The following is a 20922-nucleotide window of genomic DNA, read 5'->3' on the forward strand; positions in this document are numbered from 1 at the left end:
AACTTATTTTGTTGTTTCAATTACTGAGACAGACAGTCAGGCAGAGAGGAAAGAGAAGGAGGGGGATGACAATGCTCCCAGGTTTGAGTCTTTGATCCTGTGACACTGTGACATTTTAATAATAATATTAATTAATTACACTACTTGTTAACAAGAAAAGTAATAATAATACCAACCATGATGACAAAAGGTATGAGACATCTAAACAGCTTTACATGCATCTTGAAACTAAAACATGTAAATATCTATCTGTATTTTGCGTTGTGATGTTTTATGGAGGTTCCAAAAGGATAATTTCCCCCCTTTTTTTGTTTATTTATTTGTTTAATTATTTTCAGATTTTTCTCCCATTTTCTCCTCAATTGTACTTGTCCAATTCCCCCTGCTGTCCTGGTCATTGCTCCTCTGCCTCTGCCAATCTGGGAAGAGCCATTTAAAGTAGCACATGCTTCCTCCGATACATGTGCAGTCGCCAGCCACTTCTTTTCACTTGACATTGAGGAGTTTCACCAGCAGGACGTAGCGCATGGGAGGATCATGCTATTCCCCCAGTTACAGTCCCCCCGAACAGGCGCCCTGACCAACCAGAGGAGGTGCTAGTGCAGCATCCAGGACTCATAGATAAAGTCGGTCTGTGTGGGAACACCCACAAAATGTTACTACAGCTGGCGCGCGAGACTAGACTGTGGGGGAAACCCGCCCAATAGGCTATATCTCAATGGGCTGACTCACCAAAGGACGGTGCTGCACTACAGGATTGGAGATTCAAGAGCAGGTAAATCTGGGAATCCTCTAACCTCTGGAGGTAGCCCCGTTTGAATGTGGTGCAACAGGAACTCAAGAGGCGCGGTCGACTCGGCAGCGGAAGAAAATCCCTTTCCGCTCCCTGCAAGCTCTGCCATTGGCTCTAACTGACCGGCTCTGCCAATTAATGGATTTATTTTGCGTGTCGCTCTCAAATCCGTCCGTCGCTATGAAACAACAACAACAACTCTAGCTCATTGCTAGTAGCAAGTAGCAACTTGCTACGTTGAAAATGGTAAGTTTTGACTACACATGTATTAGCCTCAACGCGAGACTCTTCAGTCATCCTTCCTTCAGTCTCGGATGCGTGGTCCCCACAGCCACTGCAATGCAGTGGCTGCACGCGATATACACGCTATCAATCACAATAAAACTATACCTACCTCCACGCCAATGTTGTTATCCAAGATTCCGGTGCCCTGGAACTCCCAAATAGTGCGTACTTTCAAATACCGGGCCCATTTTCACATGCCAGTGCCGAAGTTTTTAGGTGCTCCACAGTGGCAGATGTATCGGTTCGGTGCTCAGTGGTTGGGAGGGTGTACTGCAGCTTTACAATTTTGAGCATCGGCTCCGCCTCGGAGGTAGGTACAGTTTTATTGGGATTGATCGCGTGTAGTACAGCCACTTAGCAGGCGTTGCAGTGGCTGTGGGGACCACGCATCCGAGACTCTGATGTAAGAATGACTGAAGAGTCTCGCGTTGAGGCTAGAATGTATATACCCCACCGGGCAGCTCCCACCCGCAGACACGGCCAAATGTGTCTGTAGGAACGTCTGACCAAGCCAGAGGTAGCCTACTGGTAGTCTCTACCCCGCGGTGGTGTGGTAGGCGAGTGCTTTTTACCTCTACACTACCAGACTGTGCCAGACACCCCCCAAAAGGATAATTTTCCATCTAGCCTACATCATGGTCAAATGCAAAGAAAATAATTACACACATTTTGGATGTTCAAATAAATGCCACACTGTACCTTTAAGACACACTGCTCCCCTGCGCAGCACAGAGCAGAGTTGACTCCATCTGGAACGCACCCAGTCACTGCGCATGCTCCGGAAGTTGCTGCCGCAGACAGCAGCAGCAGTGATTCGGCAGCGCAGAGCAACGGGGGGAAAAAATCTGTCTCTTTTAAACCATGACGACGTACTAAGCGATGCCTTTCACCGAGGTAAACGGAGAGTAAGTAGTTACATCTTTAAAACACGTCTGCTGCCTCATACTCTGTGACATTGTCGTAAATTGTGCCATAAATAATTTTAAAGACTGGGAAGGCAACAATGGAGCTGTGTGTATGTTTCAGACTGACGTTACCTAACTGTGGCTAGGTTAGCTAGCCAGAAGCCTGGCCAGGCTGTCAGGTAGCCCAGCTGGCGACCTGCAGGTGTCTGTGTCTGACCTTTCTACAGGATGGAAATGCACAGTAAAGCCGTGTTGCCTGTGCGTCTCTTGTGAGCCAAAGATATTCCCTGGACACAAACAGGCAAGGAGCGACTAACTATTATGTAGCCTACTATTTATTGAATGAAATTGGACTTGTGTTGTTGAGCTGGTAACGTTAGCTATAGCTAAAACTAGTTGTGTGTGTGTGTGTGTGTGTGTGTGTGTGTGTGTGTGTGTGTGTGTGTGTGTGTGTGTGTGTGTGTGTGTGTGTGTGTGTGTGTGTGTGTGTGTGTGTGTGTGTGTGTGTGTGTGTGTGTGTGTGTGTGTGTGTGTTACCAGTGAGGGTTAAGAATGGCATTTTGCCATTTAGCTGTGAATTTGCAGAAAACCGGTCTGTGGTACTGTACCAAAGGCAGCATAATTATCATTGATAACATCATCATAGTAATCATCATTATCAGGCGACAGTTTCTTGCTACCAGTAACATTACCTCCTGTCCTGTCAAAAGAAATGGCAAGTTCCCTTGCTGGGAGGTTTGAAGCTGGGGGAAACCAGTTATGAGGGAAGTTTGGAGTCTGGCTATCGTGTGCCATTCACGGCTTTCAAATGCTGTCATCAAGTTGTCTCCCACGGCTTTAGTATCCGATATATACTCATTATTTAGGACATGGACCGAGATCCAAATTTAGAGGCTATACTGTCACTCGCCTCCGCCCGTAATACATGTTCTGCGCGTATCTTTCATTTCAGCGAATCCGCAAGTATGCCTTGATATGACGGGGAGCAAAGACTTTCCACCTGCAATAGCAAGCAAGTGTTAAAGGTAACAAAAGGTTGACGTCACCGTGCTTTATCTTGCCGCACAACCTCGACCACTGACGAGTGCACTTTTCAGAGGAGGATAGTTTTTTATGCCATAACGTCTAATGAATGGTTGGTTGTCTGCAAGGAAAGGGTTTCTCTGTGATCAAATTTCGGGAATCCTAGTGCACTTAACTAATGGGATCTTATCGATGCCTTTTCTCTCCCCCTCAAAACCTAATCTTGCACGGTGCGGGATGATCAGTTTAATTCTGCTACAGCCTATTTGTGTTATCTTTGCCTGTTCAGTATCTGGCGTGTTGTTGTAGTGTCTGTCTGTAGTGTGATAAAGCATCACGGATATGATTAGACAACATATGGTGCAGTGTAGCATTGTGTTTGTGACTGGACTATGGAAGTGATACTGACTACGTCGCACAAGGTAAGATGATGATAATAATAATATGAAATGAAGAACGCTCTATATCGGAGGAAAAACTAGTTGGGCTTAGGCAGAATACTTTCCCAAGAAACATGAAGTTATCCAAGTGTTGTCTTTCCCTGGCCACAGCAAACGTATGAGGCTATTTAATTTATGACAGCAGGGAGGAGATCTGGCTGATATATTGTGCTTGCTCAAACTAAGCGCTTGACTTCCCTCGCCAAAGAAAAAGTGTAGATTTGCATTGTGGTCTTGCCCTACATTTCCCAAAGAGTGGATAATTAAATTTCAGACCTTGTTGACTGAGAAAAGTCCAGGCCCCTTGACTCTGCAATTATCATGTAGAAGGGATCCTTTTTGCATCTGGGTGCTATGTTTCCCAGCACAATGAAGATTAATATGGTGTTATAAACAAATCACTTTCAGCCAGGTCTGTCTTGATCTGTATAAAATTATCTGTATAAAATGCTTTTCACTTCTAAAGATGGAAGTCTTTCTAATATCCAGAATAATGAGATCAAAATGAGCAGTGACTTTAAAGTACAAGATATAGATAGCCTGTGCACAAGGCTAACATCATAACTCATTCATTACATAGAGATTTATATGGCCTCCAGCTTAGGGTTTAAAGCAAATAATAATAATAACAACAACAACAACAACAACCACAACACAACAACAATCACTTTGGTATAACAGCATTTGGTTAATCTGTTCATGTCATGCTGGTCAGCATTCCACAAAATTTTAAGTGTTCCAGCAAATTTACCTCTGCATGACTTTCCAAGTGCTTCCCCTGCTATGTTCATGATGAGTCATAAATGACTGTTTGACCTGTACTGGAAAGTCTCTTGATGTGGGCAAACTGAAACGCGTGTTTGCCATGTTTGTTTAGCCAACCACTGGTAAATAAATTATATTAGAATCTATTGATTTAGAACAGGGATACAGGAGCCTCATTTCCACTAAAGCAAATGGCTAATGTAGTGTTTTGGAACGGTTGCCTGTGGACTAGGTGAGACGGAAAAAATATCCAACATAGTTTAGAGAATCTAGCCTGTACCCACCACCTACATGGTTAAGCTGGCTTGAGTGGGAACTTGGAAGTACCGTAAATTCCGGACTATAAGCCGCACCGGTGTATAAGCCGCACCTGCAAAGTTGACTGTTTTTTACATATATAAGCCGCACCGGACTATAAGCCGCGGGTGTTTTAATGTTTTTTTTTTTTTTTTTTTGTGTTTTAATGTTTAATTACCATATGTAATGCTCCCATTTATTAACATTTCAACAAAACAACATAACACAACACCACCTGTGTTGTTATTTACAGTGCACACAGTGTCATACAGTGTCATACAGTGTCATACAGTGTGGTGAAAAGAGGGCAAGAGAGGAAATTAAAACAGAAGTGGATTTATAGTTAGAAAGAGTGCTAAAAAAGAGAGTTTTTTTTTTTTTTTTTTTTTTTTTTAAATCCATAGATAAGCCGCACCGTTATATAAGCCGCAGGGGCCAAAAAAGCCCAAAAAACGGGAAAAAAGGTGCGGCTTATAGTCCGGAATTTACGGTAGTCAGAGTATGAATGTGATAGGGACACCTACCGGTACTCAGTTTGCTAGACACTAACCTTACTGTGTCAAGCTCGCTCCTCGTAAGCATATGGCAAAACAGATATGGCCGAATGGTGATTGGCCTTACAGAGACACAGTGCATCATTCACAGCACCTTGTAGCCCTGCTGGTTTGCATTGCAGAAGGCCTGTGATGTCCAAATGCACTGATTCCTAACATGAGCTCTGTTTCAGAAAGCAGAAAAGATCAAAGCTGCACTTTATGGAGACTTCAGAGCTAGGCTATGAATAACAGATCACAAGGTACAAAGAATGAACCAAGAGAACTTCAGCAGATTTCTGTGTTTCAGCTGTTGTTGAATCACTGGGAGCTCATTATAATGTATTGATTAGTAACAATGGTGATTCAGTGATTGTTTGCTGTGAAATAAATAGCTTGGTTAACCAGTATATTTTGATGTGATAATTTTCTGTGCTGGAATGAGCCACTTGGCTGGTGCTCATTTTGCCTCATTCAAAGCTAGTCATTTGGTGTTGCATTTTAGAGACAGTAATTTGCACTCTCCCAAATGCAATACATTTATTCTTTTCATATTCCACTGGGGGCTCGTGTATGTTAAATCTCTTGCAGGTGTTGTTTGTTGTGAATTTTATGTGCCTAGCAGATTGTTATTTGTCCCACTTGGGTCATTTTTTAGATGAGTAGCATTTTTGGAATATCATCCATTTGCAAAATGAGGCGGCCCCTGTGCAGGACAGCAGGACAGAGGATTCCCAGGTAGAGCTATCTGCCTGCCAGCCTCACCTTTCCATTCTCCAGTCAGTCAGCCCACACTCTTCCACACAGCTACCCAGCATGCAGTGTCTTCTCAGCTGTACAAGTCTGTTTTCTCAAAGAGGCCAGATGTTTGGTGGCCTTTGTATGACTGAGTGGGCAATGTCACGAATCAGTTTAAGGGTCAAAAACAGGGCTCGCGCTGGGGGTAAAGAATGTGGCCATGGGAAACTTCCAAATCAGGTGTTTTGGACATTAGCGGTGTCTGCTGTTAGCCTACATCGTGCTTAGTTTGGGTCACAGGATTGTATTATGTGGACTGCAGGGAATGGGTCTGATGAGAAGTTAGTCTTTGTCTCTTCTTCATATTATTTTTTTGGCATGGATGGATTTGCATGTTAGCCGGCAGGTCCAATTAGGGCAAAAGCCTTGCTCTTGCTGGGAAGTTTGCGTAATCAGCAAAGCAGAGGCCTCAAGCTGGGGAGTGCTGCAAGCCAGAGATACAAACACCAAGACTACAGGGCTGCATGAAACTGTTGTGTCTTCAGCTTCTGGGCAATCATGGAAGAATCTAAGCCTCCTGGTGACGTTCCACACAGCAACAACAACAGCAGTCGGCAGCAGGAGGAACAAGGCTTGGTTTAGGACAGCATCTCTGTCTGATCTGGGCTGTCGGAGCCACTGGAGACCATGGGGTTGTTTATGCACCTCCATCTCATCTCACACGACCAGCAGAGGAGTAGATACTGTTATCTGTTTATGACACGAGAAGATAAGGCCGTCTGAATCGGATCACTGACCCGGGACCCCTCCCCCCTTTACCAACACCTCTCTAACCAGTGTTGTAATCAAGTCGTTATATCGCCAGTCCACGTTGAGTCTCGCCTCCCCAGTGTTCCAGTCCAGATCCCAGTCACAAAAGAAGAGTCTGAGTCATGTCCAAGTCGAGTCCCCATTACCTGAGTCAGAGTTTCAGAACATGAGCATGAATCCACATGTAGGTGGAACACACACGGCCTGCTCTTCCACGAAAACTGTGCAATAATGCCACGGTATTAATATAGCTATCAATATCTTATGCCAAATTATTAGGGCTATCTCCAACTCATCTCCAACTTCCCAGTCCCAATGCCTGAATGCTCGAATCCAAGTCAGAGTCATCAGTGCTCAAGTCCAAGTCGAGTCATGTGTCCTGACAATGAGTCCTGGTCTCGGACTCCAGGACTCCAGTACCACACCGCTGTAACGAGGTTGGCTGGTGAGTGGCATATCATTGGGAGTAGTAATCCTAATAGATAGATGCCCTTAACAGCTCTGTTATTGCTGCACCGTTTTCCAACATCCGTGCCAACTGTACATATGTGGCCATCATTAGCCGCCATCAGAGAGGAGAGACGCCACAACAAAGAGCCAGTCAAGCTGTAAGGGAGATCAAGTGGAGGGGATAGCGGGAGAGTGAGCTGAAAGTGTCATAGTTGGCACAGACATTAGATAAGGCTAAGCTAAGCTAAGCTACCAGAGGATTAGAGAGGGAGGAGATGTAAAACGCTGTTGGCTAATTGGGCTTTATTTTATTTTTAACATTTCAAGCGGTTGATGGGAGACTAAATTGGTAAAGGATTTCAGCACCGGCTGTAGTCTGTGTGTGGAGTGTTGCTCTATGACAGCCATTACAAGCTGAATAACAGCAGGGGATATTCTGCTGAGGCATTGAAATGACACTGGCTTTAATGCGTTTGAGTCCAGGTATGGTACTCTACTCACATTTCACTTGGTTACAGTACCATGCTGGGATATTTTGTATTTTTTTTTTTGTAAAAATGTAATGTTCATTTTAATGTCCTGTTATGAATAAGCCCACATTCTTTGTTGACCTGCATTTCATAATTCTTGCCTAGTTGTAAGTCCAATCCTCCCACATCCCCTCTTGCAAGAAGAATATCCTGGAATTCATGTCTTTATTGTGGATTTTGAAATCCCTGTTTTTGTACATTTTCTTGCCAAGAGATGGGAGTAGCTGTGGAAGTTTTGTAATGCAAAAATAACTTGTTTCTTGCAATGCTCTTTGTAATATTAGGCAGCACATAATGACAAGTAGGAAGGAGTTTAGTGTATCGTACACAGTGTATCGTACACAGTGTATCGTACAGTGTATCGTACACAGTGTATCGTACACAGTGTATCGTACACAGTGTATCGTACACAGTGTATCCTACACAGTGTACACAGTGTATCGTACACAGTGTATCGTACACAGTGTATCCTACACAGTGTATCCTACACAGTGTACACAGTGTATCGTACAGTGTATCGTACACAGTGTATCGTACACAGTGTATCCTACACAGTGTATCCTACACAGTGTATCGCACAGTGTATCGTACACAGTGTATCCTACACAGTGTATCCTACACAGTGTATCCTACACAGTGTATCGTACACCGTGTACACTGTGTAGGATACACTGTGTACACAGTGTATCCTACACAGTGTATCCTACACAGTGTATCGTACACCGTGTACACTGTGTAGGATACACTGTGTACACAGTGTATCCTACACAGTGTACACAGTGTATCCTACACAGTGTATCCTACACTGTGTACACAGTGTATCGTACACAGTGTACACAGTGTATCCTACACAGTGTATCCTACACAGTGTACACAGTGTATCCTACACAGTGTATCCTACACAGTGTATCCTACACAGTGTACACAGTGTATCCTACACAGTGTATCCTACACAGTGTATCCTACACAGTGTACACAGTGTATCGTACACAGTGTATCGTACACCGTGTACACTGTGTAGGATACACTGTGTACACAGTGTATCGTACACAGTGTACACAGTGTATCCTACACAGTGTACACAGTGTATCCTACACAGTGTATCCTACACAGTGTACACAGTGTATCCTACACAGTGTACACAGTGTACACAGTGTATCCTACACAGTGTACACAGTGTATCCTACACAGTGTATCCTACACAGTGTATCGTACACTGGAAAATGACAAAGCCATGCGAGTCGAGCCGACAAGGAGCTGGTGTCTCTGCGGGCCTGACTGAGCAGTCAGGGGGCTTGGAGGCATGCTCAGGCTGCTGTGTGAGTGCTGTGCTGGGGAGGGCTGCAGGCAGAGCTGAGAGCACTCCTGAGGTGAGTGGTCAGCACCGTGGCACTTTGCCGTGACCCTCCTGAGGTGAGTGGTCAGCGCCGTGGCACTTTTCCATGACCCTCCTGAGGTGAGTGGTCAGCGCCATGGCACTTTGCCGTGACCCGCCTCAGTTTATCATCGGCCGTGCCACTTCTCAAGGCCTCAGTGAGTGGGTGTGTTTTTCTGTGTGCGTGCAGTGTGCTGGAGTGCGAGTGGCACTCAGAATGGGGCCCTTTATAACCTCCTAACCCTCTGGTCCTGTTAGCAGCCATTGTTGGCCGCAGTGAATGGTATCTCCGTGCCTTGAAACGTAACCAGATGACATTCTTCCTGTTGTTCGTAAGGGCCCGGGGTTGTGTTGTGAAAAGCAGCTGAAAGGATAGGCTAAGACTGTGACCTTCAGAGGCTAATCTCTGGCGTGTCATTCAATGCCTGTTTGAAGCAAATGCAGCCCTTTTTCCACTGATAGCAATGTACCAACTCAAACAAAGCAGAACTTCCTCTGAAGTATTAACAGTTCAGTTAACAGTTAACACTCCAAAAGCAGGCAAAGGTTAGGCTATGTTTATTCTTTATTTTTTTGTTGAACCTCCATTATAATGGAACCAGAGGGTCTTTCTTAGCAGCTGAACGGAATCTTTATTCCAGACAGGCAGTGTGTCTGACACCTACATTGTCCAAACAGTTTCTCCAGCCTGTGACTGAGCCGTCTGTACATAGAGCCGTGCCTCTGTACTGCATGCTGAAATACTGCGGCTGCTGTGAAAGCAGAGGGATGAAATGCACTTAGTGGGACAGTAAACAAGGGTCCAATGCTCAAAGTAGCTCATGTTGTTGATGTCTCCTCCTCTCTCCCATGCATTTGCTGTCTTCAGCTGGCTGCGTTTCCTGGAATGTGCAGAGATGCAGTTGTCACTCTGCGGGGGGCGGCGTTGGCTGTAATCACAGTTCATAGTTCAAGTCTGCAGATGGACTCAACAGAACAAAATGGGCCTTTTTCACGGCAGCCATTTTGTGTCTACAAGGCAGGGTAAACACAGATGCAAACAAAACATTAATGAGGGCCCCAGCACTGGAACACCTAAATGGATTAGAAGTTGGAAACCCTCATTAATGTTTTGGTTGCCCCTGACCTGTGTTTACCCTGCCTTTTAGACACAAAATGGGTGTTGAGAAAAAGGGTAATTTTGCACAGGAATCACATTAGCAATTGCCCGGGACTCTGTGCAAGATCACACACTTCACACTTCATAATACCTTGTGTATTAGAGTGTCTAAGTCAGGCTCTCTTCCTGGTTCCGCATGGGATCCACATGGAAGTGACATTTCATAAAATCCTTATATAAAGAGTTTTACTTGGAAAAAACCAAGCGAGTCAGCTACGAGATGGGGGACAAAAATCAACAACAAAACTTGTTTTCTTTTTTGGGCGAGTCAAATGTTTTATGGTCGCTCACCATTCATCTTGTAGCTAAATCGCTTGGTTTGTCCAAGTAAAACTCAATAAGGATTTTATGAAATGTCAATGGAGAAATTAATGGGGAATTCACTTCCCATGCGGCCCCGGGAGGGGGCGGGACTCAGGCACTCTATAACGCCGAGGACAAAGCAGAAACGTCTCCGTCGCAGCGCGTCATGGAGGATGTGTCGAGCAAGAGCCATTCTCACCAGAAGTGCTCTGTTTTGCTCCGTGCCAGTCACAACTTGTACTGACTTCATGCCTGGCTGCAAAAATAGACCAGACGCAGAAACTCTCGCTGCCGGATGTTAGATGGACACGCCGCGCCGCGGACGGTGTGATCGGTCTCTAAACTGTTAACAAGGACGCCGGAATGGAACTGCCTCCGCAACGCGACACTTCCGCGTCGGAGACGCTTCTGGTGTGTCCCCAGTGTAAGGTTGTTGTTTGCCCAATATGAGCAACTTTTGCTATGTACATGAGAGGTTTTACTAGGCATCTCGCTCGCTCGATTCCCACACTTGCGGCAGGTCGCATACGCAGCTCGCCACTGCACGCCCTCGTCCGCAGCTCAGCTGCTGCGTGGCCTCGCCTGCTCTATTGGTATGCACATTTGCTCAACTTTGTATCAGTGATGATGACATAACTCCCTGATGACATCACAATGATGTTACAATGTCTATGACATCATCATTTATGTCACAATTGCCCGAGTGTAACCAAAAACTACAATTGCTCGAGTGTCACAATGCCTATGAAATCATCAGTGCCTATGACATCATCAGTGATGTCATAAGATGATTTTGCTCTTCTGACATCACTGACATAATCAATGCCTATGTCATCATCAGTGATGTCATAAGATGATTTGCTCTTATGACATCACTATAACATAATCAGTGCTTATGACATCATCAGTGATCTCATAAGATGATTTTGCTCACTCTGACATCAGTGGGGCAAAAATTTAAACGGAGAACAGACAGAGATTGCCCAGTTGCCGCTTTTATAGATGTTTTTGTATTTGAACCACACAACTACTAAACTTTATCATCAATCTGCTGACAGCACTTCAGATTCACAACCTTGGCTGAATTAATGTTGTTACAATGGTTTTAAAGTTTTATCTAACATTGGGCTATTTTTGTGCCTCTCACAAAGAAAGCTCTCCCATAACCATGCTTTTAGTCTAGAGCCTTTACCATTAAATTCTTCAAGGGGATTTTCTTTTCAGTAGGTCAGAATACACTTTACTGGCAATGAGCTGCCTTTGTGTCCTTGTATGATCTTTGAAAGCAGGTCTTTGGGTGAGAACGTCTTCACCCAGTATCCTGTGAATAGCAGCCTTGCTTCCTGTGTTAGTATGCCACCTGTATGGGGTCAAGATGGGGTCAGACCTCTTGCGGGAGTCTGTTGTCAGGGGGCCCTTTTTGTCAGGAGTAGGTTGTGCTGAGGAGTGACATGGTGCATGTTGTGCTGAGGAGTGACATGGTGCATGTTGTGCTGAGGAGTGACATGGTGCATGTTGTGCTGAGGAGTGACATGGTGCATGTTGTGCTGAGGAGTGACATGGTGCATGTTGTGCTGAGGAGTGACATGGTGCATGTTGTGCTGAGGAGTGACATGGTGCATGTTGTTCTGAGGAGTGACATGGTGCATGTTGTGCTGAGGAGGAGTGACATGGTGCATGTTGTGCTGAGGAGTGACATGGTGCATGTTGTGCTGAGGAGTGACATGGTGCATGTTGTGCTGAGGAGTGACATGGTGCATGTTGTGCTGAGGAGTGACATGGTGCATGTTGTGCTGAGGAGTGACATGGTGCATGTTGTTCTGAGGAGTGACATGGTGCATGTTGTTCTGAGGAGTGACATGGTGCATGTTGTGCTGAGGAGTGACATGGTGCATGTCACAGAGGAGTGACATGGTGCATGTTGTGCTGAGGAGTGACATGGTGCATGTTGTGCTGAGGAGTGACATGGTGCATGTTGTGCTGAGGAGTGACATGGTGCATGTTGTGCTGAGGAGTGACATGGTGCATGTTGTGCTGAGGAGTGACATGGTGCATGTTGTGCTGAGGAGTGACATGGTGCATGTTGTGCTGAGGAGTGACATGGTGCATGTTGTGCTGAGTGAGGAGTGACATGGTGCATGTTGTGCTGAGGAGTGACATGGTGCATGTTGTGCTGAGTGAGGAGTGACATGGTGCATGTTGTGCTGAGGAGTGACATGGTGCATGTTGTGCTGAGTGAGGAGTGACATGGTGCATGTTGTGCTGAGGAGTGACATGGTGCATGTTGTGCTGAGGAGTGACATGGTGCATGTTGTGCTGAGGAGTGACATGGTGCATGTTGTGCTGAGGAGTGACATGGTGCATGTTGTGCTGAGGAGTGACATGGTGCATGTTGTGCTGAGGAGTGACATGGTGCATGTTGTGCTGAGGAGTGACATGGTGCATGTTGTGCTGAGGAGTGACATGGTGCATGATGCCACAGGAAAGAAAAGCTGTCTGTTGTTTTCAGACTCGCTCTTTTGTCAGACATCTTTCAACGATAAATGATTGGCATATCTCCTCCATTTCCCCATTTTGTTTGCTCCTGTTGAGCTTTGGAGCAAATCATGAAATTTACCATCATGTGCACTGTGTGTGTGTGTGTGTGTGTGTGTGTGTGCACGCAAGCATGAAACGGGAGGTTGTTTACAAAGGAAGCATTGAATTAGAAAAGGAAAATGTCAACTTTTATCATGCTACTCCATTTGGCATTAGAAAACATCCCCTGAAGTACTCTAACATCTGCAGAATTGTGGTTGAGATGGAGAGGGAGACCAGACAGGGTGGGCCACAGAGGAGAAAGGAGGGTGGGCCACAGAGGAGAAAGGAGGGTGGGGGGCAGAGGAGAAAGTAGGGTGGGCCACAGAGGAGAAAGGAGGGTGGGGGGCAGAGGAGAAAGGAGGGTGGGCCACAGAGGAGAAAGGAGGGTGGGCCACAGAGGAGAAAGGAGGGTGGGGGGCAGAGGAGAAAGGAGGGTGGGGGGCAGAGGAGAAAGTAGGGTGGGCCACAGAGGAGAAAGGAGGGTGGGGGGCAGAGGAGAAAGGAGGGTGGGGGGCAGAGGAGAAAGGAGGGTGGGCCGCAGAGGAGAAAGGAGGGTGGGGGGCAGAGGAGAAAGGAGGGTGGGGGGCAGAGGAGAAAGGAGGAGAAAGGAGGGTGGGCCACAGAGGAGAAAGGAGGGTGGGGGGCAGAGGAGAAAGGAGGGTGGGGGGCAGAGGAGAAAGGAGGGTGGGCCGCAGAGGAGAAAGGAGGGTGGGGGGCAGAGGAGAAAGGAGGGTGGAGGGTGGGGGGCAGAGGAGAAAGGAGGGTGGGGGGCAGAGGAGAAAGGAGGGTGGGCCGCAGAGGAGAAAGGAGGAGAAAGGAGGGTGGGCCACAGAGGAGAAAGGAGGGTGGGGGGCAGAGGAGAAAGGAGGGTGGGCCGCAGAGGAGAAAGGAGGGTGGGGGGCAGAGGAGAAAGGAGGGTGGAGGGTGGGGGGCAGAGGAGAAAGGAGGGTGGAGGGTGGGGGGCAGAGGAGAAAGGAGGGTGGGCCACAGAGGAGAAAGGAGGGTGGGGGGCAGAGGAGAAAGGAGGGTGGGCCACAGAGGAGAAAGGAGGGTGGGGGGCAGAGGAGAAAGGAGGGTGGGGGGCAGAGGAGAAAGGAGGGTGGGGGGCAGAGGAGAAAGGAGGGTGGGGGGCAGAGGAGAAAGGAGGGTGGGCCGCAGAGGAGAAAGGAGGGTGGGGGGCAGAGGAGAAAGGAGGGTGGGGGCAGAGGAGAAAGGAGGGTGGGGGGCAGAGGAGAAAGGAGGGTGGGCCACAGAGGAGAAAGGAGGAGAAAGGAGGGTGGGGGGCAGAGGAGAAAGGAGGAGAAAGGAGGATGGGGGGCAGAGGAGAAAGGAGGGTGGGCCACAGAGGAGAAAGGAGGGTGGGCCACAGAGGAGAAAGGAGGGTGGGCCACAGAGGAGAAAGGAGGGTGGGCCACAGAGGAGAAAGGAGGGTGGGCCACAGAGGAGAAAGGAGGGTGGGCCAGCCACCATTTGAAATGCCTACTTGAAAGTGCTTGTTGTGTGTCTAGAGGCAGAGAGTCCAGAGGCAGGTCATGTCGCGCTGTGACACAGAAGCATTCGTCTTGCTGTATCTGACGTCCCAGGGTCTCACTGCTAGGGTTTGCCTGCGCAGCGTGTCGGCTTTCTGTAATTAATAGCCAATAGGGCCCTCACCCCATCAAGGCACCAGGTGCTTCTTACATCTAGTTTGGCATGGATGAGCACAGATCCTCTGGGGATGGACTTCACCTTTATTAGTATAAAAACTCACAAATAGTCAGCAACGTCTCCTTCACTGACTGTACACATCTCAGTTGACTGTGTGTGTACTGTATAAACAAGATGGACATGAAGTCCGACCTAGACCCAAAACAAGAGATGTGTAAGGATTACTGTGAGTGTTCAGGGTGTATGAAGACTTGTGTGCAGCTGATGGATAGCTTGTAGGCTTATTATTTGGTGCAGTTAGTCTACTACTTTGTATATCAAGCACCATTGCACTCATGTCCTGTGCTGTTTAGCAGGGCTAGTGGGCCTGACAGATTGGGGAGATTTATTTAGCCAGCCAGCACTGCCCATGGCACTGACAGCACTGCCCATGGCACTGACAGCACTGCCCATGGCACTGACAGCACTGCCCATGGCACTGACAGCACTGCCCATGGCACTGACAGCACTGCCCATGGCACTGACAGCACTGCCCATGGCACTGACAGCACTGGCACTGACAGCACTGCCCCATGGCACTGATAGCATCATGCTTTGATCAGCCGCAGTGTGCAAAGGGGAAAAGAGACTAATATTCCTGATCTAATTACTATAGGAGGCATTTCAGGCACTGCATTGTGTGATTTCACCTCTTGTCAGAGGCTATAAAAGGAAGCTGGGTTAATCTTCCTTCCTCACAACCTCTTTTCCATGAGGGCGCCTTAAATTTCCGTTTCCCATGAAGCTGGCAAAAAGCAACATAGCAGTGCAGTATGCTAACACACCGAGGTACTGCTGACTTTCTACACTATCTATTGGAATTCTTTCAAGGCAAGAGTTCTCTTGACCTTTGAATGCTAGCGACAGCTGGTTCACAACAACTCATGTGCTATGTGCTATGTGCATTTTGAGAATTGCAGCCCAAACAAAAAAGCTGTCCTTTTGACTTCTCCATGCTTCCTCCAAATGGATTGTTTTACAGCCCCCCCTCTCTCTCTCTCTCTCTCTCTCTCTCTCCATCACCACCCACACACTGCAGCATGATGAGAGAGAGAGAGAGAGAGAGAGAGAGAGAGAGAGAGAGAGAGAGAGAGAGAGAGAGAGAGAGAGAGAGAGAGAGAGAGAGAGAGAGAGAGAGAGAGAGAGAGAGAGAGAGAGAGAGAGAGAGAGAGAGAGAGAGACCAATAGCTTCTAAGCGGAATTGGAGGTTTGTGTTAATCAGTCAAACGCAGTTAAACAATTCCTCGGATGTGAAGGGATTAGTCTTGCCTGCCTTGAGCTAGTCAGAACCCATTCAGCCCAGCGCCGGCCAGCCTTTTAGGGCCACGGCCCGTGGCCCTAAAAGGCTCCATGGAGAACCACACGCACCCCGCCACATGCTCCATTGCCCCCGAAGGCCTGGCCACTCTCCTCTCTCTTTGTTAGCGACTACAATTAGAATGATGGATTAGCAAATTAAATGCAGACCTTCCTATTCATGACCATCCTCATTCATTGGATCTATCATTGACTGGCTTTAAATGGGTTATTTGGCTCGCCTCACTGTATGTGTTTTTAAATCCTTCACGCTCAACATAGTGTGTCTTTGACTTTTACCATTAAACACATTCTTCGCAAGAACCTGTGATTCATTCTATCGCAGAGTGTTTTAGTAGCTTGTAGCTGTAGACTTTCCTCCCCTGGGTTACTGAGTGGTGATCACACCGATAGGAGGTGGCCCTGATATGGTGATGTGTTGGCAAGGCCGGTGCATAGCCGCACTAAATCACCTGTCTCCATGAGGGCAGCAACCCTGCTGGCCTAGACATCAAAAATCACCTACATGACCCGCACTCCCTCTCCTTTCTTGGTAATCATATAATTAGTTTTCATGTCTATGCTTATAGTAGGCATACTACACCACATTTACTTTGTAGTAGTATTCATAATTGTTTTATTGATTTTATTGTTTCATCCCACAGTGCTTCAAATCTTCTTGGTGATCTTTAAAGCTTAATGTCTAACTTCATTGAAGTATCAGGATGATGAAAAGCAATATCCACTCTTATTAAAGTGAAAGGGTCAGACGCATACCTGTCAACACTTCCCATTTAGGCGGGCGGGAGTCTCCCGATTTTTAACCCTTTCTCCCGCTGTGCTCCCGCTTGGTCATTTCTCCCATTAATCTCCTGATTTGTAGGATGTGTGTCGTGGTACCTGGCAACCCAACCCAGCCAGAGGCAGTGACGAGTGATGCACAGTGCGTCACTCTGCGTTCGCTCAAGCAGCTCTTGGCTGAGGCGGTCTGCCATATGTATACAGTCAAAGAGCCAATGTCAGTCCACTTGGTGCGAGACCATCTTGTTTCTAACCGCTTCCCACATCAGCCCACATACTGTACCATGCGTTTTACAAGCTATGTCAGGCCGACTTTAGCGTAAAACACGGTGGGGAAAATGACGTTAGCAAACAAACATGCTAACGTTAAACATGCCAAACACAAACAAGCACAGAGGGGAACTGCTAACATATTCAGCTTCCTCCTGAGAGCTGTGTCAGAGGCTGAGCAAGTCAGCAAGGCAAATGGCCATGCTAGTCGCCAAGATTTCAAATTTCTTTTTCATTTTTTGTCATGTACATTTTAGATGCTGACTTTTGATCACATCTTTTGTAGGCTACATTTTGTATGTTTGTTTAATTTAAATGTATCATTATTTTACTGTGAGCTATTAAGACTAATTTAAAAGTGATTTACTTTACATTCTTGCATTTATTCTATTAATTTGTGGTGTATGGTTATATGGGGGAGGGGGGGGGGTGTTAAGGGTAGGCCATTCGACGATGCCCCAGAAAATCTAGATTTCCTCCCTCTTTTTCACAGCCCAGTGTTGGCAGGTATGAGCATCATGTACATAGTGTTATTCATAACCCTTCTGTCAAACATACTGCTCTTAGTTGTGTTGAGGTAGGCTATCTTTCTGTTAACCTACCGCAACACCAATGCTACAAATTACTCAATTATTTGACTATTTCCCCCTCAATGCATCCAAAGTTTCATTCAGTGTTTCTGAGTTCAGTGTTTAAACCCAATTTGCACCTTTTTGTCTGTTTCCCCACAAAATGGATAACACCGGGCCCTGCGATCTCTCCCTCCTTCTCCCGCCGCAGACCCTCCCTCTCCCCCCGCAGACCCTCCCCCAGTGCAGCGTGGGGGGTGGCTCGCTCTGCTCTTCAGAGACCCCAATTAGCAGGACTAGCCGGCCTCCTGAAGGTCACTCCCAGGGTTGAGTGTGGGAGCGGAGGAGGAGGGCTGGGGCTGGGCACGGCCAGGGGCAGCTCTGAAAGTGATGGGGCTTTCAGCTACACCCACGAGTTCTCACACAGCACTAATCTGACCCACCACACCTTCACTAACCTGACCCACCACACCTTCACTAACCTGACCCACCACACCTTCACTAACCTGACCCACCACACCTTCACTAATCTGACCCACCACACCTTCTTCACCGGCAGCAGCACTTTGCATATCCTCCATTTTTGCATTGCACAGCGTTGGTGAAAAGTGTCTGAGGATTTTCCTAAAGGTCAAGTGTTCTCGGCGGACTGTCATCGTATACTGTGTGAGCATATCTGAGAGATCCATTTGTCATTAAGCTCCAAAGTCCCCTACTTCATCAGCCCATGTCTGGTGTCGGCTATCTCGGCCTGATTGATGGCTCTGTCCTTATTGCAGGGAACGGGGGTCGATGGGAAAAAATGTGCTGCTGGGTGCATGAATGTTGTGTTCAATGGGATAGACCTTTGAGCGTTCATCAGTCTTCAATCAGTGCACGGCCGGGGGAGACATCTGTATGATGCAAGGAGACGAGCCACTTCTGATCAGCACGCCTCATTACTTCTATATGTCGCCATCTCAATGATAGAGAAAAAGAAACGTCATATTTTGAGTTAGATTTATTTATCTAACCAGGGCTAGCCATATACAGTAGTATTGTTGACACAATAACTGAAATTTCAATACTACATACTACATACTTACATACATAACTGAATATTGAATATTATAAATGTGCCATACTTTCTCCAGTTGTGTTCTGCAAGCTGGACTGCAGTAGCCAGCACAACATTCAACAGAGTCTAGCAGTTGGATATCATGAACTGAATCACAAACTGAATCCACTTCCCCTAAACTGGTGTCAGGAACAGTAACGTTACATGTTTACATGTACATGTTCATGTTACATGAACAATAACAATAATGTTACATATTTATCTTATAGAGCAGACAAAGATGGACACCCAACCCTGAGTCAGTCTGGTAACTTATTGAAATGAAGGACAGTGGTTGTTTTATGAAATGTTTGTTCTTTTCTGCGGTATTGTTGTAGTCATATTGAATTTTTAAATATTAAAATAGTTAAACTTCTGGTATGACAGTTGCAAACACACTATGTGCAGCCGTGCAGGCTGACAGTCAGCCTAGTCTGAGGGTGTCTGGGAGGGCCAGTTGTTCCCATGCAGACACAGGGGTGAGATGTTTGCCATGCTGGGCCTGTATTTGCCTGGCTCTCTAGAGTCACCAGCCCAAAGCCCGTGTCTGTTGGGGAATGAGCCGTGGGTGGAGAGACTCGCATACACACAGGAGATGAAGGAGAGACCAAAAATGTCTTGTGTGTCACCAGGGCAAAGTGAACACATCTCCCGCAACCCCGTCCGGCAGAGAAAGAGCTCTTTTATCCCCGGCTGGTCTCTTGATGTGAGGGGGCCTGGTTTGGTCTGTTGATGTGAGCGGGCCTGGTTTGGTCTGTTGATGTGGTTAGCACGGTTGCCTCACAGCAAGAAGGTCCCAGGTTCGAACCCAGATCCGTCCCAGGTCCTTTCTGTGTGGAGTTTGCATGTTCTCCCCGTGTTCGTGTGGGTTTCCTCCGGGTGCTCTGGTTTCCGTCCACCACCAAAAGACATGTATGTTAGGGTTAATGCTCCTGTCAAAGATATGTATGTTAGGGTAAATGCTCCTGTCAGTGCCTCTGACCAAGCCACTGGTCCAAGAACTGGAGTTGGTCCCCGGTAGGGGTGCTCCGATCCGGCTAAGCCACGATCCGATCCGATTCCGATTCCTGGGGTCACGATCCGATTCCAGAATCGATTCTCGATTCCAGAATCTAGAATCGATTCTCAATTATGTAGTTTTATATTGCAATAACACACAAAGGTAAATATAAGACAAAAAATGACAAATGAACTTCAAATTCAACTTCTGTATTACAGTCAGGGCCTAAATTCATTTTGCAAACTAGGGGGGAATTCCCCCCTTATGTTGTTCAGATAAGATGGATTTATAGGCTGGGGGGGATCTGTAGACTTTGAGAAGGATTTATAGATTTTGGGGGGAATACATTAACCAGAGTTCTTAAGTGCAAGAGGTGGTGGCACCGTGGCAGTACAGTACACAAATTACATGAACATTTGGACACTTATTCAGCCGGTATCTGGCATGTTGCGTTCAGGTGCACTGTAAAAAAAAAATTTTTTTTTCTTTTTACGATTTTAAGAATCGATTCTTGGGAGTTTGGAATCGATCCAGGAATCGTGGTATTAAGAATCGCGATCCTTTCAGAATCGATTTTTTGGAGCACCCCTAGTCCCCGGGCACTACACTGTGGCTGCCCAGCGGCTGCCCACTGCTCCTAGTTCTAGGAAGGTTCCTAGTATAAGAGATGGGTCAAATGCAGTGGTGGAATTTCCCCATGGGGACAGTCAAGGATAACATAACATATTTTCTTTGGCATTGAAAAGAGCATTGAAAACATAAAAGCTGGGAGCATTGTGCTCTGTCAAGAGCTTTATAAATGCATTAACACATAAAAATGTATAAAAATAAATAATACTAAAGTCGATCACAAAGTTCTGGTTCACTCCCTTTGTTTTTGTAGTCTGCCAAATGAGGATTGGGCCTATAATAACCTATACACTAGGTTATTATAACAAAATTGATGGTATTCCCCTTTTAAGCTAACACAGATTTAAGGTCCTTACACATCGGGAGCGTTTTTTTCGTGCGATTAATTCGCACGTCAATAATATTTTCCGAGCCTATATCAGTCAATGCAACCGTGCATACCAACGGCAAAGTTTCGCTGAGCGTTATTGCGGCGTTTATTTTTTCGAACCACGGTCAATTTTTCAGAAATTCGCTTCCGACGTGTACACATCTGTGGCTGTGATTGACAGGTGGGTCAAAACTCGCATCGCAATTTCGTGCCGTATA

General features: G+C 46.6%; 1 protein-coding gene across 1 annotated transcript in view; it reads left to right on the plus strand.

Moving 5' to 3' along the window:
- The first annotated feature begins 1893 nt into the window (after positions 1 to 1893).
- Positions 1894 to 20922, plus strand: part of fam222ba (family with sequence similarity 222 member Ba) — a 69871-nt gene continuing 50842 nt past the window's right edge. The window contains exon 1 of the mRNA XM_083645873.1: positions 1894 to 1983. The gene's annotated coding sequence lies outside the window, so the exon portion shown is untranslated. The remainder of the gene's footprint in view (positions 1984 to 20922) is intronic.

This window comes from Poromitra crassiceps, assembly GCF_964638095.1.
Source record: "Poromitra crassiceps genome assembly, chromosome: 1".
Taxonomy (NCBI): Eukaryota; Metazoa; Chordata; class Actinopteri; order Beryciformes; family Melamphaidae; genus Poromitra; species Poromitra crassiceps.